Source organism: Chenopodium album, chromosome 4 (assembly GCF_948465745.1).
Source record: "Chenopodium album chromosome 4, dcCheAlbu1.1, whole genome shotgun sequence".
Lineage (NCBI taxonomy): Eukaryota > Viridiplantae > Streptophyta > Magnoliopsida > Caryophyllales > Amaranthaceae > Chenopodium > Chenopodium album.
Window position 1 is genome coordinate 4,656,969 of NC_137837.1, and position 17,774 is coordinate 4,674,742.

Here is a 17,774-nt window from a genome sequence, read left to right on the forward strand (position 1 = left end):
TATTTTTTAAATCACCCTTGAAATTTGCACATACCTTGTACTTTTTTTTTTTTTCCACTTTTTCTATTTTAACTTTTGTCTGTAATTGTACTTTTTACCTTTATTAATAATTTAATATACTTCATCCACATTCCTTCTCTTTTTTCTTAAATACCGTGAAAAAACACAAACAAGAATTATATTATGGGACGGAGGGAGTACTAGTAAGTAACTTTCCTCTATTATCACACACCAAAAAAAAAAAAACTAACTTGAGTCCTTATTAATTTAGGAGGGTTTGAGTAAGCCAGTATAGATGCTAATACATAAAAAAGAATAAAGTACATGCATATGAGTGCTAAAAAGTTAAACGGAACTATGCTTGAGACGGGGGAGTGTTATAAAGTTTTATTTTAGGACAACATTACAAAAGATGCACATTTTTTTTTAATTATTTATTATTATTATTTTTTATTAAATAAAGATCAAGATATGATAAGCAAAATTTCGGATTAAATTGATAAATTCATAGTACTAAAGAAATGGTCAAAAAATTTAGCTAAGATGTCAAATAACATTAGAACTTATTCATTTTAGCTTATTACTTTTTCTTGTTAAAAGTGGATCATATGATACCATATTAGAACTTTTAATTCTTGTAAACTAATATTTAAATATCTTTAATTGTGTATATTTTTTTTCTTCTTTTTTTTTAATGAAAATTACATACAAGTATTTGAGAAATACCCGATGAGAGGTATTTTGTTCAAGATCCTATAATCATATAATCACCTAGTTACATTCTTGTTTACAAATACTACTACGTACTTTGTATCTGCTTCTTTAATTATTATACGCAGTCTAGACAACTGGTTGAATAGTTGACACATTGTACACAATAGTCTGCTACAATCAAACATAAAAGCTACTGGCTCCAGTATTTTGATAACTTGGTTGCTTCCTGTGTAAGAAAATGTTCAATAACTACTTGTAGACTTGTAGTATATAAGCATCTGCTGTAAATAGAGAAAAAAAGAAAAACTCAAGTATTAACCAATCAAGTATCAAGTAATTAGCCAAATTAATGATATCCAACCTTAACAAAATGATGAGCCCATCAAATCCGCACCTTACAGCTAATCATCTCCTCTGAAAGTTAAGTTTCCCAATAAAAAATGCAAATAGAGAGGCAAAAGTCAGAGGGAAGATAAGTAACATAGCAGCAACGAGGCCAAGATGATTATGATTTAACCCAAAGTAGTCTTCTATGAACGAAGCGGCTGTAGTGCTTTTGCCAAATACTGTGATTTCTTCATGTATATCACCGTACTGGGAAGACAGAAGACCATGTAGAGTCCAAGAAGTTGGACACAAATAAAATAACCACTGCCACCACTTGGGAATTTGCTGCAATGAATACCACTGCAATATTAGTTTTCCAACTTATAAAAGATCTAACAATACTAACTAGTGCTCGATTATCTGATCCAAACTTGCAAGATTACATAACAAAAAAATTTCACACAACAGAGTTTACTGACCTGAAATCAGTGTGACTAATATACACTGATTTATCATTAAAAGCTACAGAGTAATTAACAATAGACTCAACAAGGCTGAGCCAACCTGAACGTGAGCTATACATTAGGAATTCCCTTGTGGGGCTTCCTAAAAAAAATGAACGTGAACTGAATGACTCATTAAACAATTATGATCTGAGTCGAACACGATCCAAACGGCCTATTTTCTGCCTCTATAAAGAATACTAATCACAAGCAACCCATCTGTATGATCTGAGTGTACTGAAACCTCTTCAGTTACAGTTGCGCTTTGATATATTAAAATTGAATGGAAAATAAAGCAGGTCAGCCATAGCCACAGGATGTTACAGCTATTACTTCTACATTATCCCAATGTCTGAACAGAGGCACCAAACCATGAGAGAATGAGGGGAGCCTAATGTGAACAGCCTTGCCATGTTAACCTTAATTGACCTTTGATCAGCCAGCAAACTATCTGCTACTCTAATATAACCAAGAAGCTCTGACCAGACAGAAACTCGATAACCATTTCCTTATTTAGTCCAGTAATTTGACTTCTAGCCAGAAAGAAAAGATAAAGACCCCTTTTCTCTGATGTTTCACTATTTACAAGATAGTTTACACTTTAAATACCTTTATAATTGTTAAGCCATATTCTTCTCTTCATCACTGATGATGTTTCTAGGAAATCCGACTATATTGCACTTTTTTTTCCGAAGGTGGCTATCCTTTCTGAACACTCCAAAATAGTACAAGTGACTAATATATCTAACAGAATTCATAACAAGATCAACTATTAATGCTTAAATCATTTAGTATATGCTTAATATGCAACAAAGTTATTCCCAGATCTGTTTAGCAAAGTCATCTGTGGGAAAGGTATATGTTTCTTAAATGAAAAAAGGAAGACATTTCCAAGATTTTTTTTGATGCCAAGGGCATATTTGAAATAAATAACTCACCGGTTTAGGGATCAGAAATCCAGAAAACAAATTCATCAGCGCATAGTTAGCAGATGCTATGATTGAAGCCACCTGGTAGTTTGGTGTCAATGATGCAAGCATCATGCCTAAGTAATTGAAATACACCAAAGTACAGGACATGGCGTAGAAGTACCAGATCAACTGGTAGGCCGTTAAGTAATACCCAATCATTGGATATGAAATAACTGTGAATATTAGAGCTATTGTAAGAAGATAAGGAAGCTCGACGGTGACCTGTAAATCAGCAGTTGGACAAGTTAAACTAGCCAACAAAGATATGCAAAATAATTGAGTAAGAAAATCAAGATTTTCATATTCTGTCCACAATAGGAAGCAACCCCCCTTCCTGCCCGCCCACCCCCCCCCCCCCCCCCAAAAAAAAAAAAAAAAAAAAGAAAAAAAAAAGAGAAGTAAATAAGGCGTTCAAAGGAAATGTGTGAAGATATAAAACAAGGAGAACTACTAAGTTTGACCTGGATACTTGTTTGCTCTTTAAGATGAAACAAAATAAAAAAATAAAAAAAATGGTTTTTGAATGCTATTTGTGAGTTAAAATTGTTTTTACGGATATAATGGAACTAAACAAATTTTAGTGACTGCAGAATGTCCCAAATGAAACCAGGAATGAAAAAAAGAATTATACCTGTGCAAAAGAATAAGCCCACGAGGAATACATCCCAGCAAATCTTTCCCGATAAACAACACTTCTTTCTGTTGATATGAAAGGAAGGACAGTTGAACAGTTGTTTATCCCCAAGAATGTTACAGAGGCAAACATCGAACCAAATATCGTGAACATACTTTGTTCATCTTTTCTGCCATTTCAATGAACATATTGCTAATGTAAATATGTAAGCAACATTTTAAAGAACATAATCATAATATAATTTGGCATGGAAGCCAAAATGTAGCAGCTAGCAAGCACACATCACATATTATTGAATAGCAACTTTTAAAATGATTGTAACCAAATATTTCTTACTGAAAAATACTTTAAAATTCAGGAAATCACATAACTGATGGCAAAATAGATAATTTCTGTACAATTATGAAAACCTTGCAATGAAACAACAATAACAACAAAGACTTAGTCCCAATATGATTTGTAATCGGCTAACATGATCATCATAAGGAACCGTCCAAAAAGGAAAAAGAGCATAACAAAATAATCGATTGAATGAAAGTTGGAAAAAAAGTATGTAAAATGAGAAACAGAAAGAGTATACTAATAAAATAACGAGAGTTTTGAAAAAGTGGTAAGGGGATAAAAAAGAGAGGAAAAACATGTGAGTGAAAATATAAAGTTTTGAGAAAACTGTAGCAAAGGAAAACAAGGAAAACTTGGCAAAACACAAGTTGAGTAAACAATAAAAGCAAATAATATAACAAAATTAACAAAAAGTATATACATATATATTTAAACATGAAAACCTTGCAATAATTCTAAATTTTGTCTGCCATATTCCATATATGGCATGCGTATATTTGGATACATGAAAACCAGATATCTAGTAGACCTAGATAATAAATAGGGTAACCCAATGGGTATAGTGTTAGGGTCAAATTAAAAGGGTGGTCAATATAGGGCCAAAATGATAGCCCAATAAATTTGTAAACGAAATTAACCCAAAAAAAAAATAAATATACATTACATGTATAGCTTCGTTTTCACTTGTGCTCATTTATGTCTCGCCTTTTTAATTTTTCTTCTCGTTTATTAACACACCCACTATTGACATCCAAGTATCCTGACAAATGACAAGGTGACCTTTTATTGAACCATATTGACCCTGCCTCAACCCAATAGTTAGGTCTACAATAAGTGCATCTTTTCAGGATATTATATTTCCATACTGACACTAGTTGTAGGAGGGCTAGTGATTGAAACAGTGGATTAAGTTTAGATTCCTAAAGAAAAGGCCCAACTTACATGCTCCTCCCTTGTTGCCAGAACAACAATCCAAATATTAGGGATGACACAAAGGAAAACAAGAGGCGCATCAAATTGTATGAAGGGCTTCTCCAGTAAGATAGTTGTTGTTTCCAAAGACAACATTTATATTGTTCCCAACCAGATAGTGAAAAGCGGCTATGGAAATGGAGATCCTTAGAGTCCACAGAAGGGACGCTTAGCTTCTGTACAATCTCTTCATTGTTCCTGGAGTCAACATGACGCGAGAAGATACATAAAGAACTGATAAATCAAAATACAATAGATAAGGAAAGAAGTGCAACAATCACTAAATGACAATACACAATACACTTACTTGCATAGAACAGAGTTATTGTAAACTTCGGCAAAATTGATTCCCAGTTCAACTTCAGAAGATGCAGAAGTGACCTCTAACATCCATGTTGCAGGATTATAGTTATCTTTAATCTTCGGCATAGAAGGTATTGTCTATTCAATTATATATGAAAAAAATTACCACGGTAAGACTTGGGAAAAATCTATGAGGCAGTGAAAATCCAATTTAACTACGAAACAAAAGATCTAGCACAAAATTAGGATATTTTAGAAAGAACAACCTGAAAATATTCAATAACTTTCCTTGATTGCTGACCCAGGGGTCCAGAATAGATTATGCGCCCACCAGTTTTTAAAAGCATCAACTGCAGTAAAATGTAAAACAATACATATACACCATTAAAATTCAACCTCCCGCCTAACAATTCCATATTAAACAGTAGAAGTAGAGCATGAAGTGAGAAACAAATGTCTCAGTTACTTCAGGATAATAATTAATCAATGATGCATTACATCATGTAAAATTGTAAAGACATCATCAATCCATCAGTAGATAGGTCTTTACATTAGACAAAGAGGAATTACTGTAACAACAAGATATTTATTGTATCTTGTATAACTCCATTCACTCTTAAATGGTGAAGTTTATTAGTAGATGAATTGCAATAAAGTTAAGTTAGTGGTAATATATCAGGGTGCAAGCAAATGCTTCAAAGGATATAATCAGTAGCATTTTTATCAATGAGACAAGTATCCTATGTATCCTACCTCATCAAATGCTTCAAATATGTCAATACTTGGTTGATGGATGGTGCAAACAACAGTTCTGCCAGTAGCAACAACGTTCTGTACTGCTCTAATTACAATGGCAGCTGCTCTTGCATCCAGACCTGTTGTAGGCTCATCCATAAATATAATTGATGGGTTGGCCACAAGCTCCACAGCAATAGTAAGCCGCTTTCGTTGCTCAGTTGATAGACCATTAATACCAGGTAAGCCAACTAAGGCATCTTTAACTTCATTGAGCTCAATAGTTTGTAGGACTTCGTTAACGAATTCCTGAAATGAAATTAAGAATATTGTAAGGTAACCTTCAAAATAAGAAGGAACAAGACTTGCAATGCAACTCTTTCCAGGTGAATTAAGGTCATACTGTTTTGGTTTTTGAATCAACATTATCAGGAAGCCGAAGCCAGGCAGAAAAGATCAGTGATTCCTCAACGGTAATATTTGGAGAATGTATATCTGTTTGTTCACAATAGCCTGATATTCGTGCAAATGTTTCCTGAACCTTAGGATACCCTCCAATACGAACTTCCCCTTTTGATGGTTCCACTTGTTTTCCTTCCAGCAAGAACATCAAGAAGAGTCGTCTTTCCAGCTCCACTGACACCCATCAACGCGGTAAGGACACCTGGCTTAAAAGAACCAGTGATGTCATGCAGAAGTTGGAGTTTCTTCTCAGTAAAGCCTTGTTCTCTCATTTCCTAAGAGAAGAAAATTTATTACTCCGTATAACACATTCACTTCCTTGGGTCCTATGAACCACTTATTGCAGAAGGGGACCTCAAGCTTAAAAAAATTTAGTTTTGATATTACCATTGGGGTATCAATGTAATATTGCACATTCTGAAATGTTACAGTAAAGGGTTGGAATGGCAAGATCATATAACCTGCCATGATTACCAGACGTTTTAGAATGCTGGTCGAAAAAATTGCGAGGATAGAAATAAATGTTACAGGGAAAAATGTCCACACGAGTAATGCTAATTAACTGGAAATTCAGATGAATGTTTTTAACCTTTATTAGCTTCTACACAGCTTTTCTTCCCACAGCTCTTTAGCTCGTTCTCTACTTGATATGGATCTCCTGATCCTTGTAATTGAGAAAGTTTTTCTCTAGAGATGAAAGCTGTAGATGCTCTCGGAGCTACAAATATAATCAAGAAAACTGTAAATCAGTAATGCTACTATGACTTTTTTTCAGGGAAAAGACAAAAGACAGTCTCACCCTTTAAGAAAGTTAATGCTAGAGTAAACCCCAGAGTGGAAAGTACGCAAAACCCAAACAAAGCGCCAACCGAAACCCAGACAAAGTAACCATCAAACAGTAGTCCACGGGATTGAAGAACTTCATGACCTATCGTTGTATTTGAAGCAAGCATCTACAGATAAGAATAAGAATCAGCAACGGCTGAGGACAGCATACACCAAGTATTGTACACCAGCAACACTTTGAAGTGTCAGAGGCCCATAGCCTAAAGCTTTAGGCATTGAAAGCAGATGCCCATCAAATGATCTCGTTCAACTTAGAGAGGATGACAATATGACACTCCTAGCTAGAATATCATTATCCAAGAAGGCATGAGCCGATAGCCAACTAGCTGTTGTAGTTGTCAATAATCAGTCCCAACACATAGATACACAACAAGAATGTCCAAGATAATCTTGTAGCAGGTTCTTGATATATCCTTGAGATGAATCCTATTGTTTAATCTAGCAGGTCAAATCAATCATAATTTTCATGCCTTTAACAGCTTACCTTTTGCCACCTTGGAGCAAGGAATTCATTAGTTGCGAGACCAATCTCTCCATAAGTAAGTGGGACAACCCAAAATCCCCATCTTAACCATACTGGCATCGAAGCTGCAAGTTAACACACAGGTAAATAATATACTCAGATGATCTGAAATTCTACTAGGTAAAACTTCACAAGTACTCTTACATCGTGGGATTATGAATCCACTAAATATGAAAACAAACAGTATGAAGATAACGGACGCAAAAGTGGAAGCAACTGTGGTACGAAACAGAGAAGCCAAGAGCCTGAACATGGATATTGATGCCAAGTGCACACCCGAGAATAGAAGAGCTTGGCAAAAGAACCTGACATACACAGAAAATTCTCAAAATTTACACCAATAACCAGTTGACCACAGTTTTTTTTAAAAGTATTAAGATCGATGAGTGTTAGATTCAGACACAGCAACCAAACAATGACAGTAAAAATCAAGGAAGAGCCCAGCATTAAAAGTGTTTAAGAAGGTATAGATGTAAGCAACCTCTCTCCTAACCAATCAAGACTCATAGACAAAGCTGTTTGCAATTTTGCATAAGGTAAGCTGAGCTACATAAAAAACTTTAGTTTGAAAGTCAATTTTAAAATTCAAATTAGATCACCAATTCACCAGGAACTATACCAGACAAACTTACTTCACCTCAATGGATTAGGGTAGATGAATTCATGTATATATGGTGTCATTGTGATGAAGCATCCTTACTTGAGGTATATACTGACTAATTTTGGTACACAGCACAAAACTCCTCAAAACTTACCTTCCAACTTCTGGAGCATATCCAATGGTATAGTAAGTAAGTGAGGTCCAGATAACAGCTAGCAAAATGGACAAAGGGATCTTCAGGATAGTGGCAGGAATTGCATAAGCCCAAGCAGGGTAGAAATATAAGTCTCTCTGTTTAAAGAAAACAGGAAGTCTCATGATAGTCATTGACAGTTCTGGAAATCCATCAACAAGAAGCATGATAAGACCATAGAACAGAGCACCCAGATAATAATTTGCATGAAGAATGTCAACATGCATCCGTGTACGTACGAATACAGTCATTGTTATCAGAGCTATAATGACCAACTGCAAGAGGAAAAATATCAGGGGGAAAAAATTTAATTAGGCTGCAGTTACATTTAGCTCTTATATATATACACTACATAAAATGAACATTGAATCTGACATTTAAGGGAAGGAGTAAAGGAGATATTTGAAGTTTGAATCAATAACCTCATAGTTTTATAGCTGCTACTTATATAACTAAGTCAGAAAAGGTTATATATATGTTTTAAACAATACACGCATGCACATGTATACACACAACAAACATATACAAGCGTGCCACGACAAATGCATGAATAGCAAGCAACAATTGAAATTATCGGTCAAAACAAAAATTCCAGAGAACAAAGAAAAGGAGCAAGCACACTGTACACTACCTGAATAATTTTGAATATATATATGAAAGAGTTTCTCCTCATAAGCAGGAATTCCCTTGACATACAAGCTTTGAAGAGTTCTCCCTTTGGCAGAGAAAACTTGTTAAAGGAGATAGCGTAATCGTCAACCTGTGTCTTCACTGGTGGCTGCAAAATCTCCTCATATAAAGTCCTTCCAACATGAGATACCCTATATTTCTCACAAAACATATCTACAGAGATATAACCATAAGGTTCTTCACGAAACCAGTACTGTGGTTGGTCTTTTTGTGAAATAACCTGTAGAAAGAAGGGTATAAAGTGGAGGAAATTGCACCTCTGCAGTCACTTCATAATAATAAGTCTACATCACCATATACCAGACTTGAAAATTGTTACCTCCTGAAGAAAGTCAGCTATTCCCTTTCTCTTGGGACACCTAAAACCACAGGTCTCAAAAAATTCCAGGACACAATCACGAGGTCCATGATACACAATCTTTCCTTCTGCCATTAAAATTACATCATCGAAAAGATCAAAGGTTTCTGGTGCTGGCTGAAGAAGGGCAATCAATGCAGATGCATCTGTTATGTGAACCAACTGTTGAATACACGAGACAATCTGAAATGCAGTAGAACTGTCCAAACCATTCGTTATCTCATCCATAAACAATGCCTTGGTTGGCCCAACAATCATCTCACCTATAAAATTCCATTATAACAACAAATCTTCAGACTGATGGGGTATGTTCTAATTTAAGTTACAGAATAGTTGTTTTATGCATAATTCAATGAAGCACCTGTAGTCAATCTTTTCTTTTGACCACCTGAGATACCTCTCCTCATAACATCTCCTACCATAGTGTCAGCACATATATCAAGTCCAAGAATCTGCCAGAGAACAGATGGCAAGTAGCGAGTGCATGATTGGCAGCAAGCTAAATAAATCAAATATGAAGCAGGTTTTCCAAAAAACTTACTTTTAGTATATAGTCTGTCTGCAGGGAACTCTTTAATCCTTCGACAGCTATTGCCTGTGTAAACATAGATTCAATACACACGTGTACTAAACAGTATGGTACTTCAGAAAATAAAAATTATTAAAAGCATTATGATAGTAAAATCAGAGATTAAAATTACCAAAAAAATTTATGCTTCTTTTTTCAAACTGCATCTCATGTATGCTTTACTTTAATCATTTATGTAAAGTTTAAACACTTAGTTTAGAGATTTAGCAGGAAGGGGTGAAGAGCACTGTCGGTTCCATTATTAGGTAATTGAAAGAAATATAGAAAAAAATAAGCAAATGCCTCATATACTCTCATATCGTGAAGGAGGAGAGATTCCAGGAATAAGAAGATACAGCAATCTCTTGAGGAGTTCCTATTTAGAATATACACTCAGGATCAAGGGATGAAGAACTCATTAACTTGTTGAGGTTGTGGGAGTTATCTTGTCTTAAATGACCATAATGACAGGGTTATATCACCACTAAAGTCTGTGCAACCAAAATCAAATTTTAATAAATAATCAAATGAAGGACTAGAATCAAGAGCATTTCCTTTGCTGGCATTGATTTATATTAAATTGATACTTCTTTCTTCTTTTTTTGATGCATTACTTTTAAAATCACAGACCCCTAGGCAATTTTTGGAGAAGAGAGAGAGAAATTATGTGATATGAAAGAGATAGAGAGAATTTATTAACTAAAAAGGAAAGTGAAACATCTAAATTGAAACTTCCATACATATAAAGTGATGCATCAAAAAATAAATAAATAAAAAAAAAAAAAAAGGATGAAGTGTTTAAATTTATATAGCAAAGCAAGATGCCAAACTGAGGTAATTTTCATAGCTCACATATCACAGGGAGCTTTAACAGGATAATAACCTACTAATCTTTAACCACAGACAAACCTTTCAACTTATAATATGATGCAATTGCAATGCTATTTTGCCTAAGTCGAAAACATAGTGAGTTGTCAAATTCCAACTTAGATACAACTAGTACAATAGAAAAGGTATCATTTATTAGATATAGATCATACCTAATTGAAGGAAGCAAGGGATCAGATTAGCAATACAGCATACATAAAACTGCAAAGACAAAGTCATAGCTGAAATACCTTCATGTACGCATCTATCTCAGCATCTGGAATGATTCCTTCCTGCTTCTCCCGTTTACAGACCTCAATTAACAAGTCTAAAGAGGCAAAATACTTCCATTATTACTTGGACTTAATGAATGGTCATTCAAAAAAAAAAACATTAATAAGGAACAGAATAAAACATACCTGCACGGCTACCCACACCTTGACAACGAGCTGAAAAATCAATTGTCTCTCTCACGGTCATGTCAGGAATGTGCAGGTCATGCTGACTTATATAAGCAGAAGTTTTTTGAGGAATAAAATCTTCAAATTTGTGCCCATTGTATTCTATATCTCCTTTAAGCTGCAAAAAAAGAAAAAGAAACAATATGTGTAAGAGTTGCAAAACAGTGGTTCTATTAAAATGAAAACTCCTACTAGCCCCATTCATGGTCTCTCCCTATTAAGATTTAAGATCTTTCTTTCAAAATAGAATCATGCATTTGATCACAATGAGGTTTAACAGATTTAAGTCCAGTAAAACCTCGAGTAAAAACCTCCCATTTCCAGAACCAAAATGCAAGAAATAAGGAAATACAGAAGTAAAAAGCATGTTTTAACTGCACTAGACAATATCATGCAAGTGTATAAGAGAAAAGGAAAGGTCATAATATTTAATTATATATAACCTCCAAAGAGCTGTCGAGGTTTCCTGAAAGTGCCAACAAAAGGGAGCTCTTCCCACAACCAGGTGGACCAAGTAGTAGAGTCATCCTGCAAAAACACCAGCAACTACATGAAAACTTTTGGAAAGATAAACGTAATACATCTTGATACTCTAGAGATCTGTGAGTTGATATTAATAATTCTAATATAACTATTTTAGTGTTCACCTATTGTACGCTAGCAACCCTTCCAACCCACCCACCTTAATCCCCCAAGAAAAAATAGAATTACTCAAACAGATTAGGGTACATATGATAATAAGATGCACAGACTTATAGATGTTATGTAATTATTAGGAGAGCTGAGAATTGACAGCATTTTAATCCCACAGAATCTCAAAGCTAGTAACCTTATAGTTACTCTGAACATAGAGATAGATATCATAGCTTTCAACACTGTCAATTAGTTAAAGCTCTCCAACCTTCAATCTGCATAATCATAGATGTATTACTGTGCTACTCCTTATAGAGAACTGAAGCTATTTTAAAACTAGGAATTCTTGAAAGCTAAAAATTCACAAATCTGAAAGTTACAAGTAACATTAAAATTGAAGCCTAAGCATCAAGTTCTTTATGGGGCTATACAGCAGAGTAGCAGACCCCATATAAGAGGCAAAAGCTTGAATTAAGGAATTTACACTTTGTGTCTTCCCCACTCCCCTTTCATGTCTCTTTAATTTGCTTCCATATAACTTGGCCACATAGGATTAGTGATACGTCATTTTAAGCACATCTAAAGAAGAAAAGGGAATCGCAAACCCATAAATTATGACAGACAACATCAGTATTCTACCAGCTTGGATTAGAAGAAGACTAGCAGTAAAGGAGTATGGTAGTGTAATGTTGTCTCAAACACTTCAGTCTGAGAATATTAGAAAACACCTACAATCCCCATAGCCAGGTAGTGTCATGTTTCCAGCAGAATTAGAATGTTACATTAATGTGAATTGTGAATTTGTGATAATGGTTGGAAACTCCACCCACAAGACCGAAAATGAATAGTGTACCAATTTATCTTCATGTGATCATCTTTGAACCAGTAAGACATACTGGCCTTTGATACGAATTGAGCAGCACAAAACTTTATCAAGGAGAGAGCATAATAGTGAAAGCACCCTGACAAATGATATATATTGAAGATCATATTATGTAGCAGCGGCGTGACATTGATCACCACTTGACCAAAATAATATTCGACCCAGATAAGGGAAGAGCCACACAACTTTATTCACATAAAAGTAATTCTTTCTTTCATACTATTCTTAGCACCAAATGAGGGAAGACCACATACAAGCTTCTACACATGAAATAGTTGTTCTGTCTGAATCTTTTTAGCACAAAGTTAAACACTCATAATGTAGACAAATTATTTGCTGACCTCCCAGGTTTGATTATACCACTGACATCCTTAATAATGCTAAGCTTTGCTTCTTGCAGTCGAGACCCTGCTAACTTCGAAAAGACCTGTACAACAGGACAGTATAACTCAGAGACACTGACTAAAGTCTTCCTTTTGGTAAATTCGACATTTTTTTTAGCTTAGAAAATAACAATGTCTATTTTCTAATAATATTAGCATCTATTCAGCTTCATGCATTCGTTAAATATTAGTAAATGAAGTCATAGTCCAGAGTCTCCAGACACCAAACAATGACTGATCTACATAAATACATAATGCGAGTTACAACTAAGAGCTACTGTTACATATGAATTTTTCCAAATTCTTCATGTACTTACAGAAAGACTGCTTTTAAAAGTGTTCCACAGAGTAGGAAGGGGCTTGCCATCCACAACCTTACACCTTGCGTCCACAAAAAGGTTTTTATACTTCACCTTGACAGCAGGAAATTGTAACCCAACTCTACACAGGAGAAGAATTGCAAAAGTTTAGAGAAGACCATATTTCAAAAAGTGATAAAGTATTGCATTCAATCAATTCTAGTGGCTGCAATCTGATACATCCACTTAGTTTTGGGTGTATCATAATCAGTGTAATACATGCAGGTAACTAATTTAAATAATTTAAACAGTAGGCAAGCAATATGACTTCGCTGACAATTAAACTCCGTGCTTTTGAGATGTAAATTCTACAACTATAAAATACAGTGAATCCTATATTCTGTGACAAATGGGTACATAGGGGTCATTACACCTTTGCAAGTATACAAACTTCAAGTAGACAGAAAGATCATGAAGCACTCGCACACTACTTTTATAGGTCGTTAAAAGGAAAAATCAGCTTTATGCCACAACAGAACTCCTCCACAAGAAACATTTTTGTTAATCTGAAATGGCTTTATCTTCTTTATCAATGGTAATCACAATTACATGGTTCCACCAAAAATATCACCTGCAGCTAGCCAGAGTTCCATATTTATCATAATATATTACCAACACGCAAAAAAAAAAAAAAAAAAAAAAAAAGGAGATGAATCTAACTGGCACAAAGAAACCCACTCTTGCTAAATTAGTATATGCCCAGACCACATACTATCTATAAATTTCTAATTTATCCCAGTAATTAGATTTAATTAATTAAATCTTATTGAAGTTATTATTTTAATTTTCCAATATTACCCTAACCGATTTTATTTTAGCCATTTTATCAAACCAAGTATATAGATTACATTGTCAAAGATAATATTACTAAAATATCTAGAAAACAATTCAGCCATTGATTCGGTAATACTCCATTTTTGCTTAAATATTTACACTAATCTGAATCCCATTCAGATTAGGATATGCTCTAGTTAGCATTATTTACATCACAGAACAAGTGGAAATTTAAAAGTAAATGTAAACGTAGATGTGAGAATGTAATATATTAAATGAAATCTTGCAAACATTCTTAGGGCATCCAAAAATCCATAATGGAATAACTTCCCACCCACCCTCCATCCTCCAGGATCCAAAAGAGAAGCACACAAGTTGTACTCATAGAGGTAAGTAAAGGGGAATCTAGTGAGACAAGCAGTCACAAAATCTAAATATTCTGGATATGTGGCCAAAGTCTCTTTGGCTTTTTTGGCTAATCTAACAATCCTAACATCACCATATTCCCCCCTCCCATTGAAAAAAAAAATACCAATACAATAGAAGTACTAGATTTTAAATGGGCAAATATATAGCTATGAGAAAGTACACATATTTTACTCATATCATGCATAATAGTGATAAAACTTACTTTTCCATTCTTTTCCTAAGTTTCTGCAACAACCGAAGGTTATCTCGTTCAATCTGATTGATGAGCTTCTCAATGAATTGATAACGGTCTAGAGGTCCAAGCATAGAGACATCAATCATCCGTTTTCCCTTGGCATTAATTGTGCTTCCATCATCATATTCATCAAACAATAACATCCTTGATCTTTGATAGGTTGGTAACCTCTCAATTTTAGCCCATTCCTGAACAAACTCCTCATCATGGACATCTTTTGAAGAGTCCAAAGATGTATTTCCTCTGAAACTGGACGTGTGACTCCGGAATGACAATCTTGAGCTTTTACCATGCTCTGCCAGTTCAGAATGCTGAGGTTCAATTTCATCACCAAACAATTGAGACATAGCAAAGCACTAGAAAGGACACACGGAAGCAAAGAAGACAATGGAAAATAGGAGAGGGGTTTATCTATTCACTAAATTGTTATATTATTATTTTATACACATGCAGAAAAATAACATAACAAGTGCACCAGTGTCTAACAAAATTCAGATCTGCAAAAAAATACAAATTTGACTCTCACATATGGGACACTGGTTGGATGCATGTACTAAGAATGACATGCGACATGACCATCACTTAATTTAAATAACATAAGACTGACATAGAAGCATAGAACAATCTAAATGAATAGCAGAAAATGAATATTATATGATCTGAGTACAGCTGCACAAGATAATTTATCTTAGCTTACTAACACAAATGAATTGTAATCAAGCTACGTACTTAATAAATTAATAATTCAAGATCTGAACTGATGATTAATTAAAAGGTCATTTCACTTGCATATAAAATAGTATAAAGTACATTGTGCATTGAATTTACATTTAAACAATTGACCTGCAGGCTGTAGCAGTATAGTTGACATTTTATAGTTTTAAGAGTTAATAGCCTAATAACGGAGTAATTGTGTCATCTTATGCATTGGCAAGACATTAACATCCATGATCCATATATTCAAAATGAAAAATAAAGATTTAAAATATACAAGGAGAGAAAGAAAGTGGAGTATAGTAGATAGAAATCAACTTGAATAATTAAAATTTGAGGGTGTTATCTATCTAACCTATACATAATAATTAAGAGAATATTATAGCAATATTATTTTTTGATGTTAAACGAAAAAATAACAAAAAGTGTGTTTAGTTATGTAAGCAATGATGCTACAGAGAACCAAATGCCGCCCCCATTAAACTTTCAAAATTGCCATAAGTTGACATGTATTGAATAATACTTGGTGAATGAAAGTGTTAGGATTTCTCAGACTGAACACTGCGTTGCAACAAGTAATCAGCAGCATTTCCCATACAGATTCTTAAGGTAAAAGGGTTGCATATCCAAAGAAGATCTCCATGAGTCAAATCATCAAATATAATAACAATCAAAATTAATACCCATCTTATGCTCAACCCAACTCCTTGTTAAGTAGAAATATAGCAAAAGTATTGCTTTTTCTTGAGTTTATTCAATGGACAGATACTCCCTTCGTCCAAAATTATATGTCACGCATAAAAGTAAGTATTTGGGGGTGAATAGAGATGACAAATACGAAGTATTACATATCTGGGTAAGATCATTTAATACTCGTAATAACAAGGGGTTGGGACAATGCGACAACTACATCCCAACGAAGAGAGTACAAGACAAGCACCCTAAGAATAACCCTCGACGACCAAATTGTCAGCTACGAAGTACTAATATAGATACTCCGTGTATATAAGTATATTGCTGCTTAGCTGTAATTATTGGTGGATTAGTTTGAAAGTTAAGCTAATAAACTAATCAAGTTCATAAATTTTTCCTGGGGTGAATACATTTGATTTAGGAGAATACTTCTAAATTCAACCAAAAATTAAACAGAAAATTGCGATCCACATACTTCGTACTCATTAATTACTTGCAAAACACTACCCAACTCCTAAAATAAGCAGATAAATTTAAAAAGCAAATAAAATCAAGTAATACTAAGAAATTGAGAAAAAAAAAAAAAAAAAAAAACTTAATTAAAGTAAGGAGATTGAAAAATGTGCCTGCTTAATTTGAAATTTGATTATCCTCGAACTTGTTGAGCTGCTAAATGATATTCCGCCTGTAAATCAGGAAAAATATGCAGAAATTAGAAATGAAATTTGTAATCAATGACAATTTTTAATTCAATATACAATTCAATTGCTGGGGAATTTAGATTACCGATTATAAAATACGAGAATGTGTTGATATTTATGTAAGAATTGCGAACATAGGATATTTAAAAGATAAATTGAACATCATCATAGTATGAGTTCAATCGTAAGTGCAGAGTACCTGGTTTAGTATATACGGTAAAGATTACTAGCAAGAGTGCAGGAATTGACGTAGTTGGCGAGAAATTCACCTTGTAATGTAATCTCAAACTAGTGAGTGACCCAAGCGTTACCAGGTTGACAATGCCCGGAAAAGTTGGGGGATGAAATTTGTGCCCGATGAGAATCGAACTTCGCACCTCAAGGATGCGAGGTGACCTTTGGACAACTAACCATACATCCACCCCATAATAGTTTTTCATAGCTACCCTTGATAAGAGTATAAGACTAAAATAATTTATGTCATCCACTTAATTATTACTCATATAATTTTATATGTTTAATTTATGACATACTAGAAGATATAATCGATTAATACTCATATACCGATTATTTATAAAATTGATTATTATGTAAGATTGCGAAAATAAGATACAAAAGATAAATTAAATCGCTCCTTCAACATCATCATATTCATAATAGAAGTGTAATGGAGTATCTGGTTTTACCCTTTTAGGCTTCTCTGAATTGCTAGCTTTTACTTTAAGCATTTCTTGAAAACTAGGACGCTTTTTTTTTACCACTTGTGTTTTATATTATTTGCAACGATTATACACTTTTTAGTTTCTACTACTCCCTCCGTTTTTAAATACTTATTCCATTTCTTCATGCGCGGAATTTTATTGGAGAAAGTAATAATATATAAAAACAGAGGTAGTACAA

The 17,774-nt window shown here is 34.1% G+C and overlaps 1 pseudogene across 1 annotated transcript; it reads right to left on the minus strand.

Annotated features, from left to right (window-relative positions):
- Window positions 1–1,002: 1,002 nt before the first annotated feature.
- LOC145628649 (pleiotropic drug resistance protein 3-like) lies at window positions 1,003–15,125 on the minus strand (annotated as a pseudogene). The gene is made up of 24 exons (XR_014111468.1): window positions 14,734–15,125; window positions 13,287–13,410; window positions 12,928–13,013; window positions 11,514–11,598; window positions 11,029–11,188; window positions 10,861–10,937; window positions 9,716–9,769; window positions 9,536–9,626; window positions 9,136–9,437; window positions 8,758–9,036; window positions 8,088–8,401; window positions 7,477–7,637; window positions 7,294–7,397; window positions 6,763–6,916; window positions 6,553–6,681; window positions 6,351–6,424; window positions 5,905–6,238; window positions 5,520–5,810; window positions 5,033–5,116; window positions 4,771–4,904; window positions 4,434–4,661; window positions 3,147–3,318; window positions 2,483–2,737; window positions 1,003–1,386 (listed from the first exon to the last, which is right to left on the minus strand). The product of XR_014111468.1 is annotated as a pleiotropic drug resistance protein 3-like (transcript).
- Between the last annotated feature and the right edge of the window lie 2,649 nt (window positions 15,126–17,774).